The sequence below is a fragment of the Oryx dammah genome, unplaced genomic scaffold (genome assembly GCF_014754425.2).
Source record: "Oryx dammah isolate SB20612 unplaced genomic scaffold, SCBI_Odam_1.1 HiC_scaffold_5, whole genome shotgun sequence".
NCBI classification, from domain to species: Eukaryota; Metazoa; Chordata; class Mammalia; order Artiodactyla; family Bovidae; genus Oryx; species Oryx dammah.
In genome coordinates, this window is record NW_024070189.1 from 22,491,621 (window position 1) to 22,516,870 (window position 25,250).

At 36.9% G+C, this 25,250-nt stretch overlaps 1 long non-coding RNA gene across 2 annotated transcripts in view; it reads right to left on the bottom strand.

Moving 5' to 3' along the window:
* The window catches only part of LOC120864902, a 41,039-nt gene extending 18,706 nt beyond the window's left edge, over nucleotides 1-22,333 (bottom strand). The window contains exons 1-3 of one of the 2 annotated variants that reach the window (XR_005721253.1): nucleotides 22,252-22,320; nucleotides 4,487-4,553; nucleotides 1,551-1,666 (exon numbers count right to left, since the gene is read on the bottom strand). This is a non-coding gene — a long non-coding RNA (uncharacterized LOC120864902). Of the gene's footprint in view, nucleotides 1-1,550; nucleotides 1,667-4,486; nucleotides 4,554-22,251 lie in introns of both variants that reach the window. The other variant, XR_005721254.1, reaches the window with a different exon arrangement.
* Between the last annotated feature and the right edge of the window lie 2,917 nt (nucleotides 22,334-25,250).

A 25,250-nucleotide genomic window follows, 5' to 3' on the forward strand; every position in this document is an offset into this window, starting at 1 on the left:
AATGCTTTTCTAAAAATTTACCAGAAAATTTAGACAAAACTCCTACTGTCATTAAAATTATCTCATACATTTGGATATTCCATCCATACCTGAAGTGTGTTATGGTAAAACTAAATATTTTTCCACATAGTTCCTTCCCACAATATCTCCTTTTCTAGTATTTATTAGCATTGTGGGTGAAAAGATCCACTTTACAGTTTCCCAAGCTAATGACATCAGTTCATTCCAACTTCTGATTTTGAATATTCAATCTGTGCCTTGTTCCACCTGAGGTTTCCTCTGACATATTGGTTTGATTTCGTTCTTCCCTCCTTGAGGTTTTCTCAGCCTCAGCACTAATTGACATTTTGGGCTGGATTATTTTTGTTGTGGGGATCTGTTCTGTGTATTGCAGGATATTTAGCAGCATCCTTGACCTTTTTTATTATGGACCATCCTGGATCACATATTTTGTGACCACCAAAAATATCCCTAGACATTGCCAAGGCAAATTCACTCCCAGTTGAGAACCACTGTTCTTGGCTCACATCCCATGACGATAGTATTCTCAACTTATACCATAGGTCCACTTAATACTACTGTGAAGTGAAGTCGCTCAGTCGTGTTCGACTCTTTGCAACCCCATGGACTGTAGCCTATCAGGCTCCTTCTCCCATGGGATTTTCCAGGCAAGAGTGCTGGAGTGGATTGCCATTAGTAATAGCAACTTTTAAAAGCATTTACCCCCAATTTAGTGTTTGAATCTGTTTGTTATAATGAATCTCCATATAATTTCCAGAGTGTGCAAGAGCATGCAGAATATGTTGCATCCACATCTCAGATATTCTCTGAATAGGAGAGCACTTTGTGTTTGTCTGGCATTCCCTGGTCGCTCAGATGGTAAAGCATCTGTCTACAGTGTGGGAGACTTGGGTTCGATCCCTGGGTCAGGAAGATTCCCTGGAGAAGGAAATGGCAACCCACTCCAGTACTCTTGCCCAGAAAATCCCATGGTCGGAGGAGCCTAGTGTCCATGGGGTCGCAAAGAGTCGGACAAGACTGAGTGACTTCACTTCACTTCACTTTGTGTTTGTCTGGTTTGAAGGTGTTATGCATTATTAAGTGAAAATGTCTCCCGCATCACTAAACTTCACTCTGGAAAGTAACCAGTTTTTTTTAAATGGCCTCATTTGCTTATTTTATTTTGTTAATTGCATTCAATATATATTTTTACATATTATCTTATTTATTTACATTGAGACAACTATTAATTGCAGTTTAGAATGAAAATGCATTATGTACCTGATACTGTCTGCGCTGCACACTAACACATTCACTAATGTGTTCATTAAGTGTTAAGTAAGCAAGTATTATGTGTTTTTTATAATGCATTAATTCTTAGTAGGTTTTTATGTAGATATTTAAGAATGTTTTAATGATATTTAGAGGAAGTGGTTGGGTTTTTTAGACATACTAAGGATGCATTATTATTATTCTCATTTAACATAATTAAATATTTGCTTTTGCTGCAAACACATTTGCCTTCCCACATATTTTCAGAAGTAGCTTACATTCAGTAATTAGGAGTGCCTGTAGTTATATTCCTGGAGCATTTAGTACGTTGGCCTTTGTGCCAAGTATTTTGTATACATTGTCTCTTTAAAATTAGCTTCCTCAGCATAGATACCTAGAAGATAGAATAGAGAATTAGATGTGAAAGAGAAGTAAAAGACTTCATTTAAATTTTTTTAGAAAATATGTAAGTAATTCTGGTTCTTAATCCTGACTGAGATAAAAATCCAGCTGTCCTCATTGTAAGGATAAGACATTCCTGTCCCTCATCTTCCATTTACTCCTTGTCCTCCAGATTCTAGTTTATTTTCCATCATTTAATTAAAATTCTACCAGCCATATTCGTCAACAGCCTCTGTGGTTAAGCTCAATAGGTTTCAGTCCTCATCCTAGTGATTTCTTGACTTTTTTCTTTTTAACTCCTTTGGTCATTTAGTCTTTTAAAAATACTCTATTCTCAAGCTAGATTTCTTGCCTTATCTGTAGACCTTAAATTATCTGCACTCTGGACCTCACAACTTAGATGTCTTACAAACATGCTTATAGTTTGGTTATTAGGAACTGAATTCATCACATCTCACTACCCCAAATCTGCTTTTTCTCCTGTGTTCCCCATTTCGATAAATGTGTTCATGATTACCTCCATTTCTCGAGCCAGAATTAAGGCATGATCCGTGGCTTTTCACTCTGCCCTAGCTCTATTATTCAATCAGTCATCAAATCCTGTTCATTCTATCTCTCTGGTAGTTCTTAAATTCACCAGGTTTCCTGCTACCATCTTAGTTCTGAATCTCATAATATTTTGACTGTTTTATGCAGCAGTTTCCAAAATGGCCTTCCAGGTAGACAAGAACATCTTAAAATAAACTGATTATTTTCCAGAATTAACCAGGTACATATGCTTACCCAGATAAAAGAAGACAATTGACATAGCTGTCAGACCATGCACAACATGGGCTGGTACAGCAAAACTGTAGGAAGAAGGCAGTGCAACTACCAGTAAGGAACGAGAAGGCGTTAGGTTCAGGCGGCTGGTGGAGGGCAGCTAAAGATAATTACCAGGAGTCATACAGGAAATGCTGAATATTGAGGTAGAACAAGAACAGGATCAGCAACTACTGAGGCAAACCATGGTGACAGGCAGGAACCAGGGAGTGGCAGAAGCAGGATTTATAGGGGTCAGCAGAATATCTTATTTATTACACAGCCCGTTTTTAATCGGCCAGGTACATACTTGCTGATTCTTGTACGATGGCATCTTAAAAGATGTTTGTAGTATCTTTCCCGAGATATATGGTCTTAAGAAGTGGGTATAAAACATTTCGACTGTGTATCAAAGTAGGAGTTTAGTGAATTGAGCTATAAATGGTCAGTAGAAGAGAATAATTGAGTTACTCATTTGGGGGTAAAGGTAACATTTATATTTAATTATATGTCTTTTGTATCTCTACCTCACCTTCATTCTATCATCTCTTAAGGCAAAGAATTTTGCCTTTAATCCATGTCTGTCTGTTTCTGCTTATAATACCTGCTTGGGCTTCCTACGTAGCTCAGCAGGTAAAGAATGCACCTGTAATGCAGAAGACCCTGGTTCGATTCCCAGGTCGGGAAGATCCCCTGGAGAAGGGATAGGCTACCCAGTCCAGGATTCTTGGGTTTCCCTGGTGGCTCAGCTGGTAAAGATTGTGCCTGCAATGTGGGAAAAATCTGCCTGCAATGTGGGCGAACTGGGTTCGATTCCTGGGTTGGGAAGATCCTCTGGAGAAGGGAACAGCTAGGCTACCCATGCCAGTATTCTGGCCTGGAGAATTCCATGGACTGTAGTCCATGGGGTCACAAAGAGTCGGACAAAAGTGAGTGCCTTTCACTTTCACTTTCAGGGCACATTAGGTTTCTCCACAGTGTAATTTTGCTTATTTTGAAAGAGGACTCTATACCATTTTTTCTTGCCACTTGCCATTATATTACACAAAGTATTGACATAATATGTTGATCTTTGGATAGAACAGTAAACAAGCTGTAAAAATAATTACTTGTAGGTAAATAATGTATATAACAAAGAATATCATTTTAGGTAAAATAGATACCACAGAATTTGGACTTTTCTAGAATAGTCCAATAACTTTCTTTGGATATAGATTACTTTCTTGCAAATAATTCTCATGCTCTGGCTTAAAAAAATTAACTTCTCTTAATTTTGTATTTTGCAAAAATTTTAGTGAAAGTAGATAAAATTGTCTATTGTCTATCCAAACGTTACAGATCTATATATTAATAGAAAAAATTTGAGATCACTTTCCTTGGTAGTTGATCAATAAAAGAAATGAACAAAGCATAGTTTGGAAACTGTATTGATCTTTCCAATTTAATGAAATTTAATCTAATGCAGGTGAAATAAACATGGGAGATTTGCAAGGTCTGTTTAGCTCTTCATTTTAAAGTGTTAAATATTTTTATTTCTGTTTAACTGTAGCCTCTGACTGATTTTGTAGGTTCTATTGTCCTCAGGGGTAGCTCTGAATGTTACCTTTCTAAAGATGAAGAGTTATGGAATGGATTTTAGGAAATGCTGTATAGTGAAAAGTAATTAATAATGATAATAAGACCTGTTAATTAACAAACCCATTCTAGTTGTAATTACTTATAATAGGTGAATTAGAAAATGACTTTATGTTAATGGATCAATAAGAAAAAAAGGATTTTTAAGTTTGCAGGAAAGTTGGGTATGTGGAAAGTTAATAGAGGATAGAGCTTGATCAAGGTATCATCTAAATGGCTTGTCCACAGACATTTTTCACATATCTTTTGAGAAGACAGGTTTCTTTTTTTCTGATGAGACTCCCCATGTCCAGGTAGCTCAGTACTGACAAACTCTCACAACATTTTCTCTAGATTACATGGCAAAACATCTCAAGGAGCAGCTTGCTGACCCTACCTGATGATCTGATTTCCTGTGAATTTCAAAAAGAGGATCTGCATGAGCAAAGTGGTTGTGTCAGAACCTAAAAAAAAAAAAAGAAAAAAGAAGAAGGGTCTGAGTTAACCAGGATGTCTCTGGCTGATACTGTTCTACCGTATCAGTTTCTGTTGTTCTATTGTCTCCAGAAAAACTGTCTTACATTTTTATCATACTTTATGTGTATTATAACATTGGGCCCTGAAGAAAATCCAGTGGGATGGATAGGACAGATTTTGGCCAAGATATACAGATAAAAACCTAGACACCTGGAAGTATTATAGACATAATGCCAAGTTATATCTCCCTTCAGTAAGGAATGTGGAAGGGATGAGATGTTGACTGGACGTTTCAACCACAGGAAGTCACAGCTGAACACCTAGAGATGATTCTACAAAGAGAAGAAACCAGCTTTTTCAATGATCATCATCTCAATATCAAAATATCCTTTGTGATCTTCCAGCAAGAGTCCCCAGTTCCAGGAACTCAGGTATGAGTTTGCTCTCTATGTATTGGCTTCTAAACAGCTTGAAGGAGAAGGAGGTATATTCATCTCATTAGATTCCATGGAACATGAGAAATCAGGTGGAGGGAGGCTATGGTCTTACAAACCTTTTCACATCCTTTATTATTGCACTGGTCCTGGTTAAAGCTAACATTTTGTACAGAAAAAAGTGAAAGTGTTAGTTGCTTAGTCATGTCTGACTCTTTGTGACCCCATGGACTGGAGCCCACCAGGCTCCTCTGTCCATGGGGTTTCCTAGGCAAGAACACTACATTCCCTTCTCTAGTGGATCTTCCTGAGCCAGGGATCAAACCCATGTCTCCTGCATTGCAGGTGGATTCTTTACTGTCTGAGTCACCAGGGAAACCCCTAAGAGGTAACAAAAGAAAATAATCTAACAGAAACTGTAGAAGGAGAGATTATTAATGTATCTAAAGACGTCTTTTAACCCTAAAAACAGTCAAGAAATAGTGAGGGGACTTGCCTAAAGCAACTGCATCTTCAGGGTTGTTAACACAGTGTCTTGGTCACTGACTGTCAAGAGAAATAGCAGAATAAAATCACTGACTAAATAATGAAGTGAGAGGAGAGAAGGAAGGTGGGAGGAAAGAATACACGAAAAAGAAAAATGGAGACATGGACAGAGTACAAAGTTGAACTTTACTTTTTTTCCCATTTGAAAAAGTACTCAGAAAAAGATCACAAAAACAGCTATTATATATAAGTTTAAAACTCAGGAGTTAGTTACAAACCGATATAAGTTATAAATTTATGCCCAAGATCAATGACACATTTTTCTGAGAATCTTATTTTGGAAATCTATGTTGCGTGAGGACTGACCCTGGCAAAAAGATGGATGTTGTTAAAAACTAAAACATATGTAAGACTATAAATAGAAATGTCTTGATTAACACATTTTTAATATTGCATCTCTAAAATCAGAATAATCATAATATTACAAGATGGAAAAACGTTTGCATTTCAGGTCACAATAAAACGTGTATTTCTGCATTCAGTAATGCATTGTATTTGCTGAATAGATTTCAATTTCATTGACATCTGTTTGATAAACCTAAAGTTTTAAGCATGTTCTTTTAGTAAAATGTCAATTTGCACATATATTCAATTTGCTTCCAGTCTTTTTTCCCATATGTTTATTGACTTTTAGCTCAGTCCCTGAGGTTCTTAAAAATTATGTAGGGCTATTTTTCCTTCATCGCTGAGATGGGCACTGATCTAACTCAAGTTATGCACCTAAAATTTTAGTCAGAAGTATATAAACACAATATTCACTATCATAAAAACAGAACAGTAAAAATGACAATCTCGGTCCTTTACTCTCTGCAACACAAGGCACCTTGGCAGGTGAGTCAGTAACCCTCCATTCCAGAATAGAGTTACAGTGTGGTGATTTTGTATCTTATGGTAGACTTTAATAAATTTTTGTATTAAAGCACATTGAGGTCAATCAGCTCACACAGAGAGATCTACATGAGCCAAACGCATTCAGCTAGTTTAGCTGTTTTGCTAACAATGTCTCCCCATTCACCTCCTTCCTCCATTTTTATCACACATGGTAATAAAGAAAGGGAAGAGAAAGATCTTTGGAGATGTTATGATAAAACCTACAATTGTAAAATGGAAATGCTTGCTGGATGGATCCTATTTTCCTTAGAAAGAAGGGTCTTTCAGTTTACCTCCACCTTGAGTAGCGTCTGGAAGTTTTCTGACATTGGTTTAGCCACCTGTCTTAAGTCACATGGTTTGTAACACTGGTAGAGACAAAATCTAAAACTCGTGCTCACCTCTTTCAGGACTGTAATGATCTTTAATAGGAAAAAAATGGAAAATTATTTTTAATTAAACCAGGGATCATAAACATTAGCAAGGAGATGAAGAAGACATTCTCAGTCCCCAAAATCTTTATGGCCATCTACAAATGGTCCCAGTTACCTAGAGAATTCTGAAACCTGCTGTCTGAATTATTTTTGTTGATGGCTAGCATCCACTCTGATTGGTTCCTATATCCATTCTAATTGGCCCATTTTTGTTGTTAACAGCTTTAGTGAGGTAAAATTGATATATAACACATATTTAACTGTATATTTTTTTTAAGTTTTCTCATTTAACTGTATATTTTTTTAAGTTTCTCATATGTATTCACCTGTGAAAACCATTACACAGTCAAGGCAACAAACACATTCATTATCCCCAAAAGTTTCCTCATGATTCTGTAATTCCTGCCTACTGATCCTTCCCCTAGGTGACTATTGATCTGTTTTCTATCACTATACATTAGTTTGAATTTCCTAGACTAATATATAAATGATTTGTACTCTTTTTTTTGGTCTTGCTTCTTTCACTCAGCATTATTTTGTTGAGATTTTTCATATTGTAAGATGTACCAGTGGTTCATTTTTTGTATTGCTGAATAGTATTCCATTTGAATATGCTACAGTTTTTATATCCATTCATCTGTTGATGTACAATTGTCTAAATTTGTAGAGTTATTAAGAGCTATGTGGGTTTGGGCTTTAGATAGGTGTGCAGTTATGATTATATTTTGTCAACTTTTCTAAGCCTAGTTAGCAGTTCATCACAGGGTAACTTTTGAAAGAAGTATTTGTTTCACAAATGACAAAACATCAACATCTCAGGATTGGTAAGCCATTACACTTCTTTTGTTTCATTCAGGCTGGGTCTATACATTTTTAAAAATTGGTTATCTCCATCAGTCAACAAGGTGTTTGATTGACCTGAGTAATCAAATTAGTGCAAATAGCTGATCTGAGAGCTTTGAGAATAAATATAACTTTCTGCTGAGTTTCATGATTATTTCCCTGCTTGTTCTTTTGTTTCAATTTATTGGAGGTAATTATGTAAAACTTAAAGCATTGTTAACATTTTTAATAAAAGTTAATTACAGCCTTATATCTATAACAAAGAGTAAGAAGTATATCTCATTGAGGGAAAAAAGCTTCCATTTTTATTTTAAAATTTTAAGAAGTATTTTAAAAAACTAAGAATGGAATTTAGGAAATTTGAAAAATCCATTGAAGTTATTTTTCAATTGGTTGAAGGGTGTAGGACAAAGATGGGGTAGTATACTAATTTCATTGACTGGCACTACAGGAATACACTAATGTTTCACAGGTATACCATTATTAATGCCCAATCCTGCAGTCCTTTTCATGCAGAACTCCCACTGGGAGTACCACATGAGAAAGAAGTGTAGGATGAAACCCGATTATTATAATTCACAAGACTAATTATGACTTTGAGTTTTCCTGGATAAGCTAATTCCTCCTGCACCCTGGGATCAGTAAGCACGAAAGTAGTCTCACAAGGATTTTGCTGCATTTAACATTACATATATTTATAAATAAATCCAGAGACATTAAACAGTACTTCAGCTCTCTGCTCTTTGTGTTTTGCTTTTTAAGTTATAAAAATTTTAAATAAGAGAGTGCCACAGGTGTAATTTTACTAAAAGACAAAAATAAAATAAGGCACACACCAATCACGTATTTTTTTGACATTGACTCATTTGCTTTAAATAGACTGTTTATTTTTATTGGCATCACTGGTGAATAAGACTAAAGAGGGACATGGGAAAGCAAGGATTAAAGACAACTTGAAAGAAAGAAACACCCAGACAAATAAGAGTTGGAAGGAAAAGAGAGAAAGAGGAGGACTGCTGTAAGATAAAAGAAGACTGGCAGGAGGGGCTCTGCTTAATTTTCTTTCTTTTTATTTTTTTGTGGAGAGCTTTGTGAGTGACAGAAAATGATTAGATAGTCTTGAATGATTTGAAATCTGTGTTTGATTTTTTGGTGTGACAAATCTCACAAACACTGATTCCAGAGTTTTTTCTGATGCCACTATAAACAAATCCTTCCAACTGCCTGTTTCATTCAGGCACCTATTGTACATCTATCTGAGAGGGAGTTTCTTTGTGTACTGAGTAATTTCCATGTTGTGAGGTTTCTTGTCTTCAGTTACCTCCAGTTTTATGCCTCAGTCAGAAAACTCACATAGCATTCAAAAAGGAAAACTCAAAGCAATATAGACTTTTTGTGCCTTTTACAAAGAATTAGAGCTGTGTGCCCCTACCAATATAGCAATATATTATATAAGGTCAACACTCCTTTTCACATGCCTCTAATACAGATGCATTTTACGAGGTAGAACAGCAAACACTGAATCACTCTAGTAGAGATACACAAAACAAGTAATTATCGCTAGTTGCAGAAAAATAATTATGCAGTTGTGTGATGAAAACCAGTTTTTAACTGGGAGGAGAAATTCTACCCCAAAAAAAAGCCCGTGGAAAGGCTAAATGTTGTGCTCTGGAAAAATAAGCCATTCTATAAAACTTCCTAATGCAGCTGTATCCTCCAGTAGAGGTACCATACTTTTTTTATAAGAGCACAGTTGCACACTATGCTCGTATACAAGGCACTTTTAATTACTGCTGTTTTCTGTTGACTTTTCTGTCAAAATGACTATTTTCTCTATTATCAATTCATCTAATATTTTAGCAAGAATATCCTTTATTGTCACTTAATGCTTACCAGGTAGTCCTTGATTATGATTCAACAGACACCTACGATCTCTAGCAGTTCTTATTTGGAGCCCGCTATTCTGTTATAAATGTTACGGCATATTCTCTGTGTCTAAGATATAAAAAAAATAACATTTAGTTAAGGCAAAAAAAGGTAACAGGGCTTTGTGTGTGATGCAGCATACTTTTCTTTTTTTTACATTATATAGGACACCAATGTAATGTGTACATTTCTACAGAAGGTATTTATCTCAAATATCTACAGTGAGTTCGCTCTGCTCTGACATAGACCTAGCCCCCATTGAAGCCAAAAGGATTTTGTTTCCTTACTGTTAAGCATGGCTGTTCTGGGCCCTTTAACTAAATCCACCACCATGAATGAACTTAGAGCAGAAACAGCAAGTACAGCTACATTTAGGCTTATATCAGCATTTCTGTTTAATACATTTTAAAACTATATTTAAGTAATGTGGAGGTTATGACATGAAGTGACAAAACCCAAGCATGTGAGCTGGATGAAACTATCTTTAGCCAGGATTCCTGGGCCAATGTAATGAAGTATATGGGCTAAAGAAAGAGGCTCAGCTTTGCCTCTGAATTTTCAGGAGTATCAAGGCTCTCTAAAAGTCTTAATATTAAATATATCTTATCTATGCACCTTAATGGCATCTGTGACAAGCAAACAAGCCTGTGAAGCTTGAGGAAGTTTCCATCCTAATCCTTTTCAGTTGCTTCTTGCTGCTGCTTCTCCTGTGCCCAGCCCCACAGTTTCAAACTGGGCTCTATCCAACTACAAATGAAAAGAACAAACAAACAACACTTCCTTTGGGGCAATTTCTAGGGTTGGGTTCAAGTGAAATGTAACTTTTCTGAGCAAAGCTCTGAAATTGGTTTGGTAATTTGGGGTTAGGAAAGATTTGGTCAAGAGAGAAGCCTTCAAACTCCATTTTATAATAAGATCACCAATACAAACAAGTGATAGATATAATCTACATCTAGCATATCTGTTTATAAAATATAGAAACCTTGCCATTGTAATATCTTTGGGCCCTTATTAATTGTAAATCTGTCTTTACCTCCTCATGTCCTAATCCATTCTAGAGCTTGCTAGTAAATACCCTTATGTCAATGTGATATACTTTACTACTGCTAACAGTGAATTCTTGTATACCATATTTTAAATGTTTTGGTAGACTAACAGTTTCCCTCAACAGTGTTAATAATGCAGCAAAACCATAAATTCCGAAATTGTGTATATTGGGTTTTTAATAGACATTACACATTATTAAACATTTTCCTGTTTTACAAATTATTTCATTTTAAACTTGGAAAAATAAATATTTGTTGCTAATCTCATATATTTATTTCAGCTTAGAGTATACTAGTGATTATTCTGGCTATTTAATATTAATAATTGTTCTTTTTAAAAGGTTGATTTCTCATGCGGGGATTGGGTTTTTAATGTAATGTTAAGATTAATATGATGAAGTACTTTGAATTCTTAAATATTCATTTTAATCACTTCTAACAATATCTAAGTTGAATGCTTTTAAAAGTTCTTCTAAAACCATTGTCGGTTTTATTTTGTAAAATCTGCTTCAAAAATTAGTCTACCACTGTGAATGAATTGCTTTTAATAGAGAGATGGGAAGAGGGGGGAGGGGAGATTCAGGAGGAGAAAAATGTCAAGTGAATCAATATGATTAATTAAATTAAATGTGGATTCATAAAACTCATATTCACAGATTTACACACTATATTCACAGTGACATTTAAAATGTTTTGAAAATCCCTAAATAAAGTCCCATGTACGTGAACATATTTTCCTTCAAGAAATTTTTTAAAAACCTAACAACAAAACAGAATCATAAGCTTTACTGCCAACTACTATACATTTCCAATATTTTTTTAATGGAAAACCAGGAACAATTTTAATATGTAAAAGTTTTAAAGGAAATTAGATCTATTTTTGCTACTTTCAGAGATGTTGATGCTTAAGCCAACAGATAATCTTGACTACTAATGTAACATAGTTTTCCTTGTTTTAAATGTGTACCAAGGTCATTTTCATGTTAAGCCATTAAGCTTACAACTGTATGCTGTTCTTCTACTGGATAACTAAATTGCTGTACTTAGCAGGTCAAATATTTATTTTTAAAAAGTTAATTTTCACTTTTGTTTTTTTAAAAAAAGTTGTGATATATGACGTAGAAGAAACTGATTCTTAGATTTCTGAAATATATTGTTTTTTAAATTCAGGTAGTACAAAAATATAATGCCTGAAACCTACATGTAGAACTAACATCTATCTATGAATGATAAAAATGACAACAGGGTCTTTAACATGCCACAACACCTAAGAGATTTGGAGAGAATTTTCAGGTTCAGACAGTACTTAATGGCATGAATTGTTTGTAAGTTAACTTAAGAAAATCAGTAGTCTTTAGATATTAATTCTGAGTTGTTTATGATTACTTCCTCTCCAAAGTCTATTAATGTTAGTTTCTCCCCCAACCCTGTGTGTTTCAAATTAGTATAAAGCCTTCCATTTCTGCTTTCGTGAGGAGTATATTATATTGCTTTCACAAAAATCCAGTATAGCTTAAGCTATTTTAACAAACGACAGTCTTTTTCCCTGTAAAAAATGGTTCCAAGATAAAGATTTTACATCACAGAGAAAATGGAAGAAAATTGAGAGAATACTTTATTTCCTTTAGTAGCCTGCTATTGATGATGAAAAACAAGGCAACAAATGTAATTGGTAAAACAAACCCCAAAGGAAGTTTCAAGTGTCTCTAATAGGGGAATATTCTTAGTTGTAAATAGCTCAATTTTATCTCTAGAACCTAAAATATGTATCCCTGTCCCCCCCACCCCCCACCCAATCTTGCATCCAATTTCAATACTTCAGCCTTATCAAAGTAAACAAGCTATTGTTAGAATAGAAAATCCAGCTAGGTTGGAGGGCTGCTGCCACTTCCCCCTCTTCCTAGCACAATTCAGTGCCAATAGCTTTTGGAAAAGGGAAGAAAGAAAGGTCCGCTACTGTGCTGTGTGGAAGTAAAGGGGCAGAGGGGCATCACTTCAATCTCTTGGCTCTGGTCCTTTCTCACTCTCGCATCTCCAGAGAAAAGAGATGCTCTTCATTCACAAAACAAAACAAGAAAATCTCTATAATTATTTTTGGCTCAGCTCCATTGAAATTCATTCTCCTGGAAGCATCTCTGTTTTAGATTAAAACAATGCTTGGAATATTCATTCTCTGCTCTCTCTTTCTTTCTCACTCACCACTCCTGGGTGCCACCCACCCCCAAACACCACTCCCTGCACCACCCCCCACCACCATTTTTCTCTTGCTTTCTTATTTCTCAGTCCTAATTTCTCTTGCTCTCCATCCCTGTCTGGTTGAATTTTTTTCTCAGTTGTGCCAAAGTTATATCTCAGAGGTTTTTAACATCACTGCCTACAAGTGCCCACTCAAGATCGTCATGTTTAATGTCAGTTGTTCAAGCCTCATACCTTCTTCCAAACAGGAGATTTCTCCAACCCTATATCCAGAGCTTATCTTATGGTTGTTGATTTGTGATCTGAAAAAAAGAGATGTTCTAGCCAGTAAAATTGGGAACAAAATTTACTTTCTCTTTCCTCCAGCCTTCTTTTCAATACCCAATCTTCAAAAGATGGACAAAGTCTTCATTGTCCATAGGAGGTGGTAGTTACTGAATTCCAGTGGTAAAGCAAAGGAAATTATTATTTTAAAAATCCATTAGTTAGTTACTGACAAAATTTAGTGCCCAAAACCATATAACTATTAAAAATATTTTTTCTGTCACTGACTTTAACTTTGATTTTATTTTCCTTAAGGGCAAAAAAGTTTACCATTTTCCTTTTTGTTAAGGGAAATTTTTTTTTTCAGCACATGGAAAGTAGAATTCCTGCTCCAAATAGTTTGTATGTACATATTAATAAAATTTATTAATGTTCTGTGAAACATGGGATTCTCTTTCCTGAAACAGTGGATTCATTTGGGCTTCTACTGCAAGGCAAGAATTTTATTTATGGTGTCTTACATTTTGTGGAATTCCAATTTCTTAAACCTTTTCATTCTTGGTGACAAAAATTATTGATAAACCTTTCATAGAAAGATGTAGCTCTGATACCTACTTTCATTAGCATTAATGTGTCTTTCTATTTCTCACTCTCTAATTTGAATAATTAATTTGTGTTCATTTTAAATTCTTGGTTGTTAGCAAAGTCATCCAACCCTAGTACCCATCACCCAGGGAGTGTGCATCCTATTTAGGGTGCATTTCTGCTCCTTTGAACAATGAATATTTTGTGTGGATACTGTAGTCACATATAACTAAGTCCTAGCCTTCCTACACTGTCTTGACAAACAAAACAAAATCCTGACCGTAGCCCAGAAGAGAAATATCTCTGGGATTTCCTCTCTCTCTAGTAACAGTACTGCAATCTTATAAGCATTTATTTAAAAGAGTTTGAGAATCTATTTCTAAGGCCTCACAAGAACCCTGATTACTGAATTCTATTTGGTATACCAAATAAAAAGAAGGAAAAGAAGAAGAAGAAAAAAAAAGGAAAACCACACACACTGCCATTAATTATACTGTAAACATTTAATAAATATTCTTTCTTTCTATCCTTTACCCTTTTCAAAAGGAAAGGTGGTAATTTACATCTATTTTGCCTCTTTCCACTCATTGTTTTATTTCTTTTCTTTCTGGCTTTCTTTTACTTCTGTAGAAAAGAGGTGGACATGTTTGAGAAGATAGAAATGTTTACTTAGTACATTTTTTTTCATATGAAAAAAACAGCCTAGGCACTTTCTACTTTGTCTTATGACCTTTGTTAAACCTCTAATTCTGGAAGCTTCATTTTAATTACAAAATATTGTAAAGGGAATACAGTAGGAATACACAACCCTTGATTCTCAGCCAAATGAGAGAATTTAACAGCAATGTATGGTTGCTGGAATGGTTATGTTTGGGGTCCATATGCATGTTCAACTCACACATTCAGGCAGTGCAATAAAGCAGGGAAAAAACAGCTGATACACAAAAGGGACCGTCTAGACAGTACCCCATCAGTCTGGCTAAATTTGGTGCTGGCATTCCCAATGGGATTGTAATATAATTGTTCTGGTGTCTGCGTTCATTCCCCCTGTCAAACACCATTCCAAATATACATCCTTCTCCCCCCAACCCTATTTCTTCCATAAATATGAAGCCCAAACTGTGCCATGCTAGACAGGGTGTTGTTAGATGGCCCAACATTAAGAAAATGTTATAATTTAGCAAAATCATGTTATTTAATTCCTTTAAAAAAAATCCTCCTATTACTTTTTAACTCCAAATAGAATTAATTTCAGGCCAATTTAAATAATTTAAATTAGAACATGAAAAAAATTTTAATGCAAATACAAATAATCTTGAAATACTGAGCACTTTAGATGAAAGCAAATAGGCCTTTTTACCCCTTTATATTTATTAACCTCTGTTAGAAAATTTAACAGAAATCAGAGATGTGAAAGTGTAATGATGGACATGGATCATAAATTCTAATGAATAAAAAGCTAATGAAAAAAATGTTAAGCAAAAGCACTGAAAAAATGCAAATTGTATATATTTTCTTTCTTGGGTTTAAAAGCCATAATATTTTTTTCTCTCTAAACATCTTTTGAAAGTTAAATTTCTGTTAATTTATATAGGAATTATTCAATATATTTGATTTTTAAAAAAGAGAAACCAGAAATATTTATCCACTGATTTGTAGTAACTATCAATTAATATTTTTAGAGATATTCTGGTTTAAGACATCAGGAAAATGAAAATCACTATTTACAAAATAAAATAAAAAAGCCCAACATTAAAATGAAAATGCACAGATCATTGACAAAGATGCTTATAATTTAAAAACTTTGACAGCACTGAAATTAAAGCTGTGAGAATCCCTTTTTATGGTAAGGAAAATGCAGATTTTAAGATTGTCGTATAATAGCCAGATATACTTATTTTATTTTCTAAAGTGTCACCTCTGGGTATTGTTTAGATGTTAAAATTGACTAAGAAATGTTTTTAAAAAACCTTTTATTCTTTCAACTCCATGAAAAATTATCTTGGGAAAGAGGTTGGGCTGTTTGTTTTGTTATGTTTTTTTAATTATGGGCTTATATTTGTACTTCTGTTTTGGAGGTTAGTAATCCTTTCCTGATCCTGTAAACAGAAATTTGTCTCCCATCTTAGTGATTCTGAGATGCCAGATTACAATCCCAAGTGAGTGAAGAAAGTCTCCCCACCCCCACCAGGGACCACTCTAACTAGAGCAAATTCAAAGCAAATACTTCAGGCACTAGATCCTGGCTTTATCCAACTTCAGGAGCTGAGGCAAGCCCACCAACCAAAGCAGGGCACACAAGAAATGGCTGTTCCAGGAAGAAGCAAGACATAGGGCCTCAACTCGCACAAAGATAGAGCACAATTGCACAGAAAATCACCACCAAAGGGATCGGGAAATACCCAGATACATTTTGCAGAGATGTCTTCAAATTCTCATGTGGGAAATGAAAGATTAAAGATTATAAATATCTTTAAATTTCTATGTGGCAAAATGAGATGAAGAGATTGTATCCTTACATTTTTAATTAAAAAAAATAGTGATTTCATATTTTTTTCCTTCTCTTGTATGAAATTCTTCTGACTTTGCACATGAGTACAAGAAACACAGTCATTAAAAAAAAGACAACATAGTGATGATATGTGAGCAGTGTCTGCCTGAAGCTGGGTGGTTTGCTTGTGACTGTTTTTTATTCACTTTATTTATTTATTTCTTACAATATGTACTGGTAGAAAGTGAAAGAAAGGCACACCATAGGCTCTTTGAGATGAAACAGTGTAGCCAAATCTGAGTTTTAGACTTGGTTTTCAAACTATGGAAGAATATCCTCTGAGACCTCTTAGGTCTTAACTGGATTAAAATGAATATATTTGTGCTCTGGCTCTTTTCAGCTAACTAATGTGCATGTGAATTGATAGTGTGCGAGGGAGCGGGTGAGAGCAAGTGTATGTGACCCAGGGAGAGGCTGCGGGCTCCGGGCGGAGGGTGACTGTGAAGGAGCGTGCAGGATGGTGTGGGCTGCCTCCAAAGAGGGAGAGAAATGAAAATTAGCAGGCCTTGGGCTCCGGTGCATTTTGTCTTGACGGGAGCCAGAAGAGAAGCTTGGTTGGGAGATGAGGAGGAAGGAGAGGGGTGGGGGTAAAGAGAGGGTGGAGAAGGGGGTGTGGCGTGTGTATGTGTGTGTGTGTGTGTGAGCTGAGGTTTCAGTTATGGCTGAGCTTTGGGGTTTTGTTTTGTCGGTTCCTGGCATAAACAGACTGGAATTTCAGGTTCAGGTTGGAGTGCGTGCAGAGGGGTGCTTGTCGAAGTTTCTTTTTCTGGCCCTTCACTATGGTTGCTGCTCAGAACATTACTGCTGCTACAGAGGGGGTTTGGGGGGAGCAGCCAGCGATGCCGGTCTGTCTGCAGCTGCCCCTCTCACACTTGAATAAAAGAACTTTTTTTTTTTTTTTTCAGGGGTAGGGGAGCTGTGAATACCTTTCCCAATAAGAGATGAGGCATATTGAAAACTATATTAAATTACCCTGATTAACAATTTAGCCACGAACAGGGGAGCTTTGGGAGATCTCTATAGGCAGGACTGGGGGCTATTCATGCCAGCAGCTAAGAGGTCGAAAGGTTTCTGAAGTTCACAGGCTCAGAGCCTTTGTTATGCTAACAGACAATCTCAAATCAGCTGCCTAGTGGAGTGTGAAATATAAATGATTCCTTGAGAACTTCCAATAAGTTGTCACTCTTGCTCTCCAAATACCAGGACAGGCTGCTAATTTCTAGCAGGCCCTTTTGCAACATGGCTAGCCCTAAATGAATGCCTTTGTAGTTCAAATAATCTTTTCAAGGGAGCTGTCCTATCTTCATAGCCCAATGCATCTTGGTTTTGACTATTAAATGAAAATCAGGGCTCAGCAGTGCTTGACTTTTCCAATCGCCCGACGTTTGGGAAGGGTGGTGGCAGCTCTCATGCACAACAAGTTAGCACCCACTGCAGGAGGCTGGGGCATTAATAACAGCCGAGACCCCAGGGGCTACCCCAACTCTCACCCCCAACTCCCTACCGGGAACAATGCTCCGGGAGAGATTTACGTGGTTTCCCTCAGGCTGGACTACCTTCTTCTTTCAACCACACCAACATTTCTCTGATTTATGAACCCTCTGTCCAAGAGGACGGCCAGCTGACCTGCCAGCATCTGACTGGTCACTTTGAAGCATCAACTTTGGAGAGGGAAGTATTCATTCTTCAGGGCAGGAGAGGCCAAGGGGAAGACGGCAAGGTGTGTGTCCAGGCCATACCCCTAGTATCAGATGCGTGTGGATATTATTTTCATCATTTGCCCATAAGAAGGATATAAACATAGCTTATGATCTTGAGTGTGACCTTTGAGCATGTCCAGATGAATTTAAAAAAAAAAGGCCCTGGCACTCTGAGTCTGAATTACAAAGCTTTTTAAGTAAGGAAAACCACTCCCCAGACAAGTTGGGGGGAGTGAGACTGAGAATGTATGTGGGAGAGTGTGCCCAAATCAAACATTCTAGTAAGAAAGGACAAAGCTAATTTATACAAATAAAGGAAACACGAAAGAAGGAGGACAGAGACCAAAGGCAATGAGAAATCCATCTGCATCAGTCTTCACAGAGGAAGGGATAAAACCTTTACAGTAATACCTTGAGTCCTAAAAATTTGGGTATTTCTGATTCCATGTCCTCGACTTCTTTACTGAAATGCAAAAAACTCCATGATATCACAGAAGTGTCTGCTTTTTTCCCAAACAGAGCAGGTTTGATTTTTGGCAAGGAATGGAAAAAAAAAAAAAAATCAAATGGACTGTATTTCTTAATATATTCTTAGGGTAAGTTTATAAGCATGTAAATACATAGAAGCAGTATGTTTTAATACACCCTTAGGTAACTTTATAAAGCTTGATGGTATAGCTGTACAGAAAATCAAGGACATTGATCACCCTTCATCATCTTCTTCCTCTCACTACAATGATTTACAAGTGTTACTAACCACAATGATTTTAAAATATTACTTCAAAAATGATTGGGGAGTTCATTCTGATTGGAATAGAAACTGATTTAAGTAAATACTTTTTTTTGCCTTAGGTATAGTTAGATTTACAACTATATATTAAAACATTAATTAAATAGAAATAAATGATGGTGTAATGTGTTCCAGTTTTGAAATCATCTAGCTTATGTGTTTAAATCTTGTTTGTTTGTTTTTTAAAAGCCAGAATACAGCATACAATGGTAAAAGACTCTGGGATTCGACTTAGAGAATTTAGCCATCAGAATAGGAGAGCGTTTGGGATTCAGATTTTTGTTTCAGACCCTTATGTGTTTTACCCAGTAAACCAATCTGCAAATACTATTGACTAGAAAAATGAGTTCAGATTACTGACACTAAACAAGTAAAAGTTTGTGGTTTCTTCGGCCAAATGCCAGAATTAGACAATAATTCGTTATTGATCTACTCACACCCTTTTCAGAGGGACTTAGGATCCTGGTCACCCTTATTTCAGAGACAGCAGAATGACTGGCTTCAGGGGCACATCTCATTACACAAAACTGAAGGCAACCCAGAGCTGAAAGTTCAACAGAGGCAACATAACTTGCTTAAATTTAACTTTTCACCCACCCTCTTTTCATTTTTAAAGTTAATTAATATTAAACTGTCAGTATCTAAGTTATTGACACATGCTGGACATTCAAAGGGGAAACACCTTCCCTGTGCTTCCAAATACTTATTTTTACCACTTCCAAGGGTCCTCTCTCTTTCTGTCTTTAACACATCAAAACAGGGAAGAAAGCGCTTTTGTGTTATAACTACAGAGAAAACATTTGAGAATGTGTCAATGCTGTGAATACAAGCACCAGTTTGGGGGTTGGTTTGTTTTTCCCCCTGCCGGGGTATTTCTTTTCCCTTTGCTTTTGAGTCTTTAAACTCTGGCCACTTTGAGAAAAAGCAATGGTTGAAATGAAAAGTTAGGACAAATTGCGTTAAACCTGTGTATTGCCAGAATATGAGCGTGATGAAAGCAGTATTGGGGATGTGGCAGAGCTCAGCAGCTCTCCACACACAGAAAATTAAAATAAAATAACAAATAGAAGCTGGTCTTTTAATTCTTCCTGAAATACTTCAGATCTAAGAGAAAGGGAATTCCTGTTTAAAAAAGCAAGTTTCTAGGGTTTCCACCGCTGCATAGTGGGGGTTTCTGAATGTGTGTGTTTGTGTGTGCGCATGTGAGTGTGTGTTTGGGGAGAAAAGAAAGAATGGGGAGGAGGAAGGGCAGATAACTTTACTGACATATTAATTCTTTAGATAGCAGTAAATGAATGGTCCAAATAGACATTTGTTTCCCTTAATAGGTTTTGTACAGGTCTCTTAGAAGCTGTGGCATATGCTTCATTTGTGTGTATATTTATTTAGAAGGATAGAGAATAATAGGTGTAGTTTGTCTATAGTCGCAGTTATTATTTAAAGTCCAAAGAGGTTACAACTTTTTTCTATTCCAGACACAGATACAAAGGTCTCTTGTACATGCCTCCTGCATTATGTTGAAGGCCAATTAAAAATGAAGATAATATTCTAACTATCAAGCTTTGGGAAGAGGAAGAAGGAGGCTAAAAGGCAAAAGGACTCCAAGATGGCTGCCTCTTCCTTCTTTCCTTCCTCTCTGCCTGTTTTCCACACAGAAATTAATATAATATTTTGTTTAGAAATCACACCGTGGGTCACTTGTAAATGAGGCAGTCTCTGAAGCACCAGCATCTGCCTAGAATACTCTCATGATGCCATCAAGGTATGGAGAGAGCTGAAAATGCAAACATTCAAATGTATTTAGATTTGTATGTAGAGACTGGACTCACACACATACACACTTGAACGTGTGAACAACACACACAGCTGCAAAAGGAATAAAAGGCCGAAATCCTTCTTAATTCTTAGGACAGAAGGGCAAAGGAGGGCGCCAGGCCACCACCCTCCTCCCCAAAGGATCAAAAATGCACTGTTCATGGTCTGGATTCGATTTTTTAAAAAAGATATATCTTAGTGATGACTCTCTCATTAGGCGGAATTCTGAAGTCTGTGGAGACAAGATTTCCATAAATTATCTCTCTAACTCATCTCATGCTGGTGCAAAATGCAAAGCTAAAATTGTTTTCCTTTTAATTTTTTTACATTAAAAAAAAAAAGAGTGTACCATGCTAACCAGCTTTCTAACATGTTAAAGGCTTAAGAGCACTAGTAATTACTGCTATTAATTATAATAAATACATATTCTCAATCATCAAATCCTACCCGTAAAGCTAAACTAAAATAATGTCGGGAATAAATAAAAGTATATTTGGAGCTTTATAACAGATTTATAGCAGGTTTTCTGTGTAGACTGGAGTGCACTAAGCAGAGAACAAAGCAAATGGTTTAGTTCCTATAGGAAATATATTAAAAAGAAAAAAAAAAAGAAAAAACCCACAACCCTTTATCTAAAAGCCATCAGGGACAAGCACTCAATACAAGTTAACAAGCAGGAACTGATAAGATAACATTTATATGAGGTCAGAAGTCAAATGCCAGTCAAAGGCTTTTAACCTCTTGGGTCATAAACAGGAATAGTTAAAAGTGAGAGGTAGTTATTTATCGGATTTTAAGGGTACCTGACCATTGCCAGAGAATCACCGATGATGAAACTAATTAGGATTTATAGAAAAAGAACTTTGTAGCTGTTCAAAGAAAATTAACCTAGAAACCCGTAATTCTTCAATTGGTAGGGAGAAAAACAAACAAACAAAAAAATCCTTCTTTTTGAGGGGAAAATAAATCTAGCAATTTAAATAGATTTGGTAACAAAACCTCTCAGAAATAACAATTTATAGCTAATGTACATATTGGTTAATATATGGTGAATAATATAACTTATAAATTCTGTATTAACCATCCAACAACAAAAATAAGCATTACATAATTTATTTCCAATTTTTGATCTTTTTCTTTTACTCCCCTCGCAGAGCTCCTAAATTAGACAGAATATAACTCTGATACCACAGTCCTTCTTGCTCTCAGAATGCCATCATTTATAAATTGAAAAATATATATATATATTCTAATAGCAATCATTTTAAAGCATCAAAATATCAAAACTACCTAAATTTTTATCTTAATCTACCCAGAGAAACAGATGTCTCTTCTTTATTTGCGGTCAGAATATTTTCCTTTGTTTTGGTTTTTGTCCTTTTTTGTCTTTTCTTAGGTTTATATTCCAAACTCCCAAACAGTTCCTGGTCCCAGAGTCCAGGCTGGCTTCTATTTTCAAAGCATACCACCTCCCTTTTTTTCTCTTTTGCAATAAAAGAAAGCAGATCTAGATATTTCTTTCTAGAGAGAAATAGAGGGATTGTTGTTAGGCCCTGCTAAGGCCCACTGTTTCTTTAAACAGAGTCCACAATACACTAGGCGAACATTGTGGATTTAAAATGCTTTTAAATATTTATCAGAAGTATTTTATCATCATATTCAAATGACACCTGGAGTGCACTCACCTTTATTGACAATCTCTGTTCTGAAAGTCCATTTGCTTCCTTAAAGCCCCCCAAGCAGAACAAGGACTACCCGTTTTCATTCAGTTAATGTTTAGTAAAAAACCAAGCAACCTTAATCAGCATGCTGATTGCATCGTCAACTAACAAATAATTTACTACTCTGAGCATTGCATTCCATTAAAAGCTCATTAAATTTTCTGTTCTCCAATGGGAGGTTTAGCTTTTGAACTGCATGCTTTTGCTTTGAATGATCATTTATTCAATTTTTGCAAAATGTTGTGTGTGTGTGTTTTTTTTTCTAAAGTATAGGTGAGCATTTCAATACCTATAGACTGCAGACACATGGAAACACAGCCCAGGGCTTGAGAAGATTCCATTTGATTTATAAACTCTGTTTCATAAAAATTCAACATAATCTCTTACACTTTTAGGAAATCCTGAAATCACTGGGTGTATCTGTGGTGTTGTGTGACGCAAAGATAGTCTCAAATATTAATACAGAATATAAAATAGTAAATACCTCTTTAAAGCTTAAATTTCCCTTTTCTTCGTATTAGAGTTATTGCTGTTTTTATTATTTTTAGCCTTATAAGTAGCTGATTTCTACTGATTCAAAAAGGATCATGACACCACAAAGCCCTTACCGTATTTGATGCCAAACTTAATACCTCGGGTGTGTGCATGTGGGGGTGGGGGTGGGGGGCCGAGGAATCCACATTTTCAGGGGTTTACCCTTTTTTTACAAACTCAGAATCCCCTGCATTATTTTCATGCCCAGACTCCTCTAGGAAAGAGTATGTTTATTATTTTTAATTTAGGGACATGTAGGAAAATCGCCAGCCCCCCAATTAACATGCATGTTTGGATTGCTAATGGTGCTCATTGCAAATTTGGGTCATTTTGCATGAGTGACTCTAATGTGGGGCTGAGGTTGCCACGCAGCACGGTGGATTCCTGATTCCCCCGCTAATCCTGAGCTCGGTGATTGCGTCAGGTGCAGCTCTGTGTGCTCTAGCAGCTGGCTCATCCTCATCAATGCAAATAAGGCAACTCCTACAATCAGAGCCGTGCGAGTGTGAGGCCTGATTGCGGAGGGCAGGCTAAAGCACTACACAGACTCTCACTTTCAAATCACGCTAAGTGACGAGACAACCGCAGTGTCCCTCTAGTTCAAAATCAACCTTTGGAAAACAAAACAGGAAGAAGAGGACGGCTACAAAGAAGAGGCAAACCCCAGGGTTTGGGAAATGGACTTGTTTAGATGGGCTTTATTTAGGTGCAGAGATAATGTAAAGTGTATTTCAACAAATAATTCTTTAACTCCTATTCTGGGCAAGATACTTTAAGGACCGCAGGGGGTGCAACGTTGAGGGAGACACAGGCCCTGCCTTTGTGGAACCCTACCATTTGATGGCAGAAAATTGAAAAAAATTAAGACAATAGCAATTATTATTAAGGTGCAGTCACCAAACTCTTAGATGAAAAGACTACAGAACGGATTTTTCCAGGAACTACTTAGAGGTGGCACTACAGCATAGATGTGAAGAGCAAGATGTTGGAAGCTGAGGGTTCAGATCCCAGCTTTGTCACTTACATGCTCACCTTTCTACCACCTTCATGGCATCCTCTGCAAAACTCCAGTGACACATGCACCTCGTAGGGAACCTAGAGGGAGGAACTGAGGTGATGCCTATAAGCACGTTTGCCATAGTGCTTGGCACATAGTAAGTGCTCAGTAATGTCAGCTGTGATTGTTACTATTTCTTCCTTAACCTACAAAGAAGGCGGGAGGAGGAAATCCAGAATTAGCAATGTGCCACAGTTTGAAGGCATTTATTTGATCTGGTTCTAAATTCCCATTTTACATGTAGCACTTACCCTGTGGAAGTGAAAATACTGTAAATGCGAAAAAGCCCTGCACCTCTCAGTGGTGTCTGGACAGCCCCGGCCACTGGGAACATGAAGGAGAGAACGAGAAATCCCTGCGCGGTGCCTTTTCTTCTTTTCCAAACACGTGTGCAGACTTCCCCTGCATTTCAGCCCCACCCTCTTTATTTTACTGCCTAATCTATAAAGGAGGATTAACAGCAACATGCTGCTTTGGCATAGAGCAGATTCTGGGTGAGGACCTGTAGGTAGGGTTTAATGAATACAATTTTCTAGGACTGTGAGTGCATATTTTTAGCGACACACTGGGCTCCAGCGCTGGCTCTTGAGACAGATGAACAGACCCTTTGATCAGACTTGGGTGTTACTCCAAGAAGAACTTCTTTCAGAAAGTACTTGGGTGGGGGGGAATGTCTTCTGTTGCCCCTACTCTTCTTCGGCAGTCGGTAGATTTGGATCTCAGATAACTGGTCCCCATCAGTGGCATGGTGACTCTGAGATGCACCGTTGTGAGAAGCGTGGGGACCTCGGGGCTGGGACCAATCCGGTTGCTTGCTAAAGGAAACGGTGTTGAAGTGTGCCTCACCATCCTTCCCCTTAGGAGAGTAGGCCAGAGGTAGTTAACCTTCCCGGGGGAGGCTCAGCCTAGACAACATCATAGACACCATATACCCCCTGGAGTTACCACACAATAAAACCGCTTCCTTTGCCAAACACAAAGAATGGTCTGGAGTTGGATATTAGCAAACAGCAAACCATATAAAAGAGAGGGACGGGGGGAGGGACAAGGGAAAAAGGAGAATAGGAAGGAAAGAAGGAAAATGACACGAAGAGAAAGCATAAAATAAGATCTCTTTCCTGCTTTCGTTTGCCAGGGAGAGGGCAGCTGTCCAGTGTTGTCTTGATTTCAGCCAGTGCCATGATGAGGATGGGGGAGGCTGCAGAAGAAGGGATTTTGAAGTGATGCCAAGCAAGGCAGGGATGAGGCTCCGGGTCTTGTGGCAATAGCTGTGACTTGAAGACCTTGGCCTGGGGACAGCATGATCAAGATGGTGAAGTGATTTGATCTCTTACATTCCCTGTTCAGGACCCTCTCCTTCTCTTTCTAATAG